Genomic DNA, 7,394 nt, shown 5'->3' with positions numbered 1-7,394 from the left:
CCTTACGCGTTTTCAGCGTGTTTGGATTTTATCTCAGGTTGCGTTGTGCGCGCACCTGGGCGATTATTGTTTGGACCTCCTCTCACGATTTCAGCGTGGTTTGAGTGTCCCGTTCCTTACGCAATTTCAGCATGTTTGGATTTTATCTCAGGTTGCGTTGTGCACGCACCTGGGCGGTTGTTGTTTTTGGACCTCTTCTCACGATTTCAGCGTGGTTTGAGTGTCCCGTTCCTTACACGATTTCAGCGTGTTTGGATTTTATCTCAGGTTGCGTTGTGCGCGCACCTGGGCGGTTGTTGTTTTCGGACCTCTTCTCACGATTTCAGCGTGGTTTGAGTGTCCCATTCCTTACGCGTTTTCAGCGTGTTTGGATTTTATCTCAAGTTGCGTTGTGCGCGCACCTGGGCGGTTGTTGTTTGGACCTCCTCTCACGATTTCAGCGTGGTTTGAGTGTCCCGTTCCTTACGCGATTTCAGCGTGTTTGGATTTTATCTCAGGTTGCGTTGTGCGCGCACCTGGGCGGTTGTTGTTTTCCGACCTCTTCTCACGATTTCAGCATGGTTTGAGTGTCCCGTTCCTTACGCGTTTTCAGCGTGTTTGGATTTTATCTCAGGTTGCGTTGTGCGCACACCTGGGCGGTTATTGTTTGGACCTCCTCTCACGATTTCAGCGTGGTTTGAGTGTCCCGTTCCTTACGCGATTTCAGCGTGTTTGGATTTTATCTCAGGTTGCGTTGTGCGCGCACCTGGGCGGTTGTTGTTTTCAGACCTCTTCTCACGATTTCAGCGTGGTTTGAGTGTCCCGTTCCTTACGCGATTTCAGCATGTTTGGAATTTATCTCAGGTCGCGTTGTGCGCGCACCTGGGCGGTTGTTGTTTGGACCTCCTCTCACGATTTCAGCGTGGTTTGAGTGTCCCGTTCCTTACGCGATTTCAGCGTGTTTGGATTTTATCTCTAGTTGCGTTGTGTGCGCACTTGAGCAATTGTTTTCGGACCTCTTCTCACGATTTCAGCGTGTCTAGAATTTATCTTAGGATGCATGGAGCGCGCTCCTGATTAATTTTCTTTATTCTTCCTCCACTCACGAGTCCAACGTGGTTGGAGTATGTCACCATTTTGCATCTATTATACTCTCTGTTGCATCGCATCTATTATCTATTGCATCACATCTATTACATCTATTGCATCATATCTATTTTATTGCCCGGTCTAGGAGACCTTAAATCCTCTAAAGGTGCAATTCCTTTGGTGTTTGTCGTGCCCGAACGACTTCCGGTGGTCTGGTATAGCCACCTGCCTGTGTTAGCAGTGACTTCCTAGGAGACTAACTGAGACGGTGGGAACTAGAGTTCGAATGGCTTATGCCTTGAACGCAAAGGTTCGGGATTTCCGAGACTAAAGTCTGGTTTAAATACCCAGGGGTATATCCTCGGCTTGAAATCTGTATGGCAGCCCCATAGATTGAGATAGCATCTGTATGCGCCTCAATTCTGGATACTGATCTAACCTAGTCTGTCACCCTGTTGAAGAATAGGGAAAGCTGCGACCATAGTCAGGGAGAAAAGTAGTACCTGCGGTTCAACCAAGGAGAAGCGAAAGATCCCCAGCAACATGAGGTAAGTCGTTGCCAATTACCCCCGTAAGGTACCTTTACCTCTCAGCTATTACATTGCATTTTAGCCACTACATTACAGTGCATTGCATGAATCCTCAATTTTCAAACTGGCTTCGCGTAGCGTATAAGTCCAATTATCAAACCGGCTTCGCATAGCGTATAAGTCCAATTTTCAAACCGGCTTCGCGTAGCGTATAAGTCCAATTATCAAACCGGCTTCGTGTAGCGTATAAGTCCAATTATCAAACCGGCTTCGCGTAGCGTATAAGTCCAATTTTCAAACCGGCTTCGCGTAGCGTATAAGTCCAATTATCAAAATCTTCCTGCATATCATTTTGCATCTTGCCCCCCGCCTGCGGGCATGCCTGCGGGCACATTTCTTTGTTATCTAGTATGTTTGTCTAAGTCTTCGGCCTTGTCAAAAATGGGTCATCTCTGGGCTTTGACATTCACTCTCGTCACTTCTTGACTTCCGAGTTCTGTCAAAGAGAGGCAACTGTAGACACCCCATTTTTGACCGACCTTAAGACTCAGACGTCACCGATTGAGCACTTGGTGATGTTGCATATCGTGCTCGTTCAGAAGTTTCAGAGTCTCGGCTACGAGCCTTGCCTCCGGACTTCCGGACTCTTTCATGCTTTGCCTCGGTTTGCGAACCAGGCTCTGTTTTCTCTGTTTTCTCTGTTTTCCCTTCCCGAAGGGAGGGAGAGGTTTCGTAGATCATCTCTCAGTGGTCGTAGGCTACGTTTTGTGGTCGTAGGCCATTTTACCCGTTTAGAGTCCGGTTTTCGATTTTTCGGAGCCGTTGGCCGTGTGCCTCGGTTTGGGACCGCTTAACCACCTCCGTTTGCTCCGGTTTTTGGCATGCATCTTATTTGCTCCCTTTTAAGGGACACTGTGGCTCGAGAAACCAACTTCGTGGTCGAACACCACTTCCGGTGCCTAACAGTCAGTTTTCGGGGCCTCGGGCTGCGCGTTTCGGCCCCCGAACCTTCATTTTGCATCGGTTTGAGTTCATTTTTGGCAAGGACCTCTGTTTCATTGTTAGAAAGGTCGTAGAAGGGTGGGAGGCCAGTAATTGTTCTGACAACCAATTTTATTCCTCCATCGCCCTCCGTCGCCCGTTTTTCTCACTTGAAAGCCAATGTTGACCACCATAAAGCCACTTTTTCTTGCCCCAAACCACATATTCGTGTTGTACACACCTGGGAGGCCACCAATATCACATGGCCGGCCAATAATTGTGTGTGACCCTTTTGAACCCCTCCTAAAAGTGGCCTTTTCTCTCTCCTGGTTCACTTTCTCCAGTTTTTGACCACATGGTTATGTTGTGCACACATAAGAGGCCCTCTTTTTGCAATGGCCGGCCATTAATCTTCATTGAGCCTTTTGACCCTTGGCCGGCCGGCCATGGGGAGAGCCGGCCGACCACCTGCAACTTCAATAACCGGCCGACCATGATCCTCTCTCCAGGTACTTTACAGATGTGTATTCTGTTTCCACCCAAATTTTGTATCCGGAGGGCTGCACTTTTGGGGGGAAACTTGAATTCTTTCCCCCCCCCCCATTTTTCCCCCTCTCTTTTCCCTCTCTTTTGCCTATATAGCAGACCCCCCAGCTGTGTGTTGAAGGGTTACAAAATTTGGCCCTAAGCCTCTTACATTGATCCTCCCTCTTCTCCTCTTCCAAGCACCAAAACCTCCCAAACCCTACACCATTTTACACTACACCACCTAGCACCACACCACCACCATCCATTCCAGCAGCATGAGGCTGATTTCCAGAGGTGAATAACTCCCAAACTTGGCTCAAAGGTTGTTGGAGTATTGGTCTACAAAGGTGAGTCACATTCTTCCCTTTTCTAGCCTTCTTTTGCATGCTTTCTAAGCCATACTTGCTTCCATTTTTGGGCTCCGACCCTAACTGAAAATGGTCATGTTTTGATGTATTTTTCATGTTTGTTTTAGGGTCCTTCCATATTTAAGGTCTCTAGTTAACACTTGCTTCTTTACCTCTCTTGTATGCCTCTTTCTTGCATAGTATTTTTGGCCTATTTATAAACTGTTTTGAGCTTGGTTATAAACTGTGAAGTGGATTATTTTGAGCCCCTCTCCAACTTTGTTGAAGGGCCCTCCACTGTTTGAGGCCAGAAACCATCACTTGCTTCTTTGTCTCCCTTTTGGCCCATTTCTTGCACATTGTTTTAGGCCTGTTTGTGTTCAGATCCGTGGCTTGTTATAAACTGTAAAGTACTTCATTTTGAGCCCCTATTCAACTTTGTTGAAGGGCTCTTGGCCATTTAAGGCCAGAAGCTTCTACTTGCTTCATTACCTCTCTTACGGGGCCATTTTTGCATGCTAGTTTAGTCCTATTTTTGTCCATTGTTTGGCCTTGCTTAAAACTGTAGATATTCTTGTTTTGGGACTGTCTTGAATCTGTCTTCACACTTTATGTTCAAATAATGCATGCTTTGTATAGCTATAGGCCATTGCGTGTGCCTAGTTTTGCATTTCGGGTCTCATTCTATGCATCGGGTGCCATGTTTCCATGATTCGGGGCTTTTTTGTGTCATATTTTAGCGCTAAAATTTGCATGTTTGCATACCATGTTCCATGCCTTGCCATGCTTTGGTAGAGTGGCATTTGTGCCTTAGGATCGGTCCTCGGTTTGCGTGCACGTGTGCACGCATTTTGAGTGTCTCATTTTTCATCTCTTGGCTACTGATGTGAGTGTGGCTGAGGTCCACTCATGTTGGTGTAAGTCCATTGCGCATTGTGTATGTCATTTCATTTCATAGCATTATGTATGTTAGGTTGCATGTTAGCGCATTGTGTATGCTATGTTACCTCGTGCATCGTGTATGCCATTTCATAGCATTGTGCATGCTAGGTTGTATATTAGTTGCATTCATGCATGTCATGCATATTGCATTGTGCTTGGGATAGGAGTTAGCCCGAGCACGGGAAACGAGGTACGTTTCGTACTCCGAGTGACGGAATGTGTCTCAATTCCCAGTCACCGACACTCCGGATTATCCATGATAGAGTTTAGGTTTTGTTGTGTTTATATGTGCATTCATTCTGTATTGAGTTGCACAATTCGACTCCTCGGCCATCATGCATCGAGATGCGTGATTGGTGGCACGAGGATCGAGGCATGCATACATTGGTGAAAATACATTGCCATGCCCTTTTCCTGCTCTCTATTGCAGCAAATCAAGAATCAGTAGCCTTTCAAAGGCCTTGCACAGCATTCCGGCATCAATCGCAAACAGAGGCTAATTGGGGCATCGCAGTGGATTTCCGTGCCAAGCAACCCGAGCATGCATCATTCATCATCCGAAGCAGCGTCGAGGCAGTCCCTAGCTTGCATGCTAGTTTACAGCTTACCTAGTTTAATTAGTTAATTAATTAGGATTTTGTAATTATTTGGACTGTAATATTTATTCGGGACTGTATATTATTTATTCGGACCCTCTGCGCGAGGGCAATGTTGTAATAAGTGTGCGTGTGTGTGATGTATGTCTTCCAACCCCACGTCTTTCTCTCTTTTATTTACCCACTTATGATGGTTAGATTAGGGCATGTTTCAATTAGCATACAGTATGACAGCATGCCTGCATTCATACATCTGTTTTGCATGCACCGAGCTCGGCGCATCATACTAACTGCATTTGTATTTCAATTCCAAGATTGAATACTTGTTAGCTGTTGCACCTCATATACCATGTTTAGAATAGCCGAGCCTGCTATAGTTGCATTCTTGGATGTGTTGCATTAGGCATTTCAGCATATTTAGGATCATGCATGGATTTCTAATTAGCTTCTGTTTTGGCTTGGAGTACTCGGTGAGTTTTACGCTTTAACATCCTTACATGTGTGTGAGTGACTGCCATGAATAGCATGCTTACCATGAGGCTAATTGCTTATGTGATATAACTGCCTGAATGCCTGTGGGTGAAGGTTGGGTTATTTAGATTGGAACAATTCATCAAATGTGTGTTTTAAGCCCACTAGATAGTGGCAAACTCATGTTTTTCTAAGCCCACCCGAGGGTGGCAAATCCACGTCTTAGCCTACTTGCGGGTAGCACCATCAAACCATTTTCAAAATAAACAAACATGAAACGTTTTGTTCCAATTCAGGCGATCCAGTCTATACTTGTATGCTGTGCGCATCACATAGTAAATTTAGGCTAATAACCGGAATAAAAACACACAATGTTTTCAAAACTTGATATCATGGTTAGTAGAGACCGATCTTTGATCGGGCGAGCGGGGGTGCTTACGAAGTGACCTTCCCCAATCGTACCCAAGTTCCCAAGCCGAGGCAACTTTGGTGATGACAAACACGTGGCCTTAGGCAAACGAGTCAGGGTTTCCTAAATTTCCCCAAAATAAAACATTTAGGTGGCGACTCTGTATCTGGCAAAGTAGTCCATGTTTGGCACTTCTTTCAAAATCTGTTTTCTCAAAACGATTTGCCGAATTTGGACTCTTTGGTTCAGATTACGAACCGTGACAATTTTAGAATCCTGAGCTGTAGTGACCCCAAAATGAACAGAACGGGATTTCCCTCCCGGGGCGTTCGGGGACGTCTACACCATCCATGAACGAAAGCAAAGCATGCCCCGCTATGAAGTCCACCAAATCATCGATATGCGGCAAGGGGAAGTCGTCCTTCGAACTAGTTTTATTCAAGTCCCTGAAATCCACGCATACCCGGATCCTACCATCCTTCTTCGACACCGGAACGATGTTGGCCAACCAAGTTGGGTATTCGGATACCAGTAGGAAACCTGTGTCAATTTGCTTGATGACCTCTTCCTTAATCTTGAGAGCCCAGTCCGGGCGGATCCTTCTGAGTTTTTGTTTAACGGGTCGGGCCTCGGGGTCAAGAGGGATCCGGTGCTGTACGATCTCAGGATCGATTCCAGGCATGTCTTCGTAAGACCACGCGAAAATGTCTTTGAAATCTTTTAATAAAGTGACTAAGCGCTTGCGTTCCTCCGAAGACAACGTGGACCCGATCTGGACCAGCCGCGGGTCCTCCTCAGTACCGACATTCACAGTGGTGATTTCATCCATTAAGGGTTTATCAAATCTTTCCTGCTCTTGTTCAATTAAGCGTTGCAAAATCAGAGGAATTTCTTCCTCATCGTTTTCATCAAAATTTTGAAAGTCTGAATTAATGCAATAAATCAAGGGCACAGAAAAGTACTCCGAAACCACAGCCACATCATTCTCATTAAGCACATCCAGATCGTCCGATTCTTCGGTTACAACAGACTCAAAAGAGAAAGAAAAAGACGACCTGGATAGGACTGTGGTATCCTGGTTATCATCCCCAGGAATACCAGACTCAGACTCAGTCGAGCTGGAACCTGATTCCGACTCAACAGACTCGGTGGAATCAGATTCCGGCTAACTACCTGACCCGGTGCTGCTTGACAAAAATCCCTCTTCATACTGCCAGATGAGAGAGGGTGCGATAGATGCATCCAAAATGTTTGCTGGTAGGCCCACAGCCGTTCCATTCTCGATCACGCATACCAAGAAGTTATCCCCCAAGCACTTCTGTTCGATCGGAGGATCTGAAAGTAGACACGCCAGCGCTACCCCTATTTCACTTTCAGCGTCCTCAGACTCCATTTTCTTGCTCTACTCAACTTCAGCTAATGGGTCTATCTGCTCTTCGGCAACGTCATCCCCGGGTAACTGCAGGTTAAAGAAGATCTCAAACCCCGTCACGCGCTTCCTCTTCGCGTTCAGCCACGGCTC

The sequence above is a fragment of the Camellia sinensis genome, chromosome 10, assembly GCF_055761805.1.
Source record: "Camellia sinensis isolate YWXY chromosome 10, ASM5576180v1, whole genome shotgun sequence".
Taxonomy (NCBI): domain Eukaryota; kingdom Viridiplantae; phylum Streptophyta; class Magnoliopsida; order Ericales; family Theaceae; genus Camellia; species Camellia sinensis.
The sequence above is the reverse complement of the archived record's forward strand: the minus strand, read 5'-3'. Positions refer to the sequence as shown.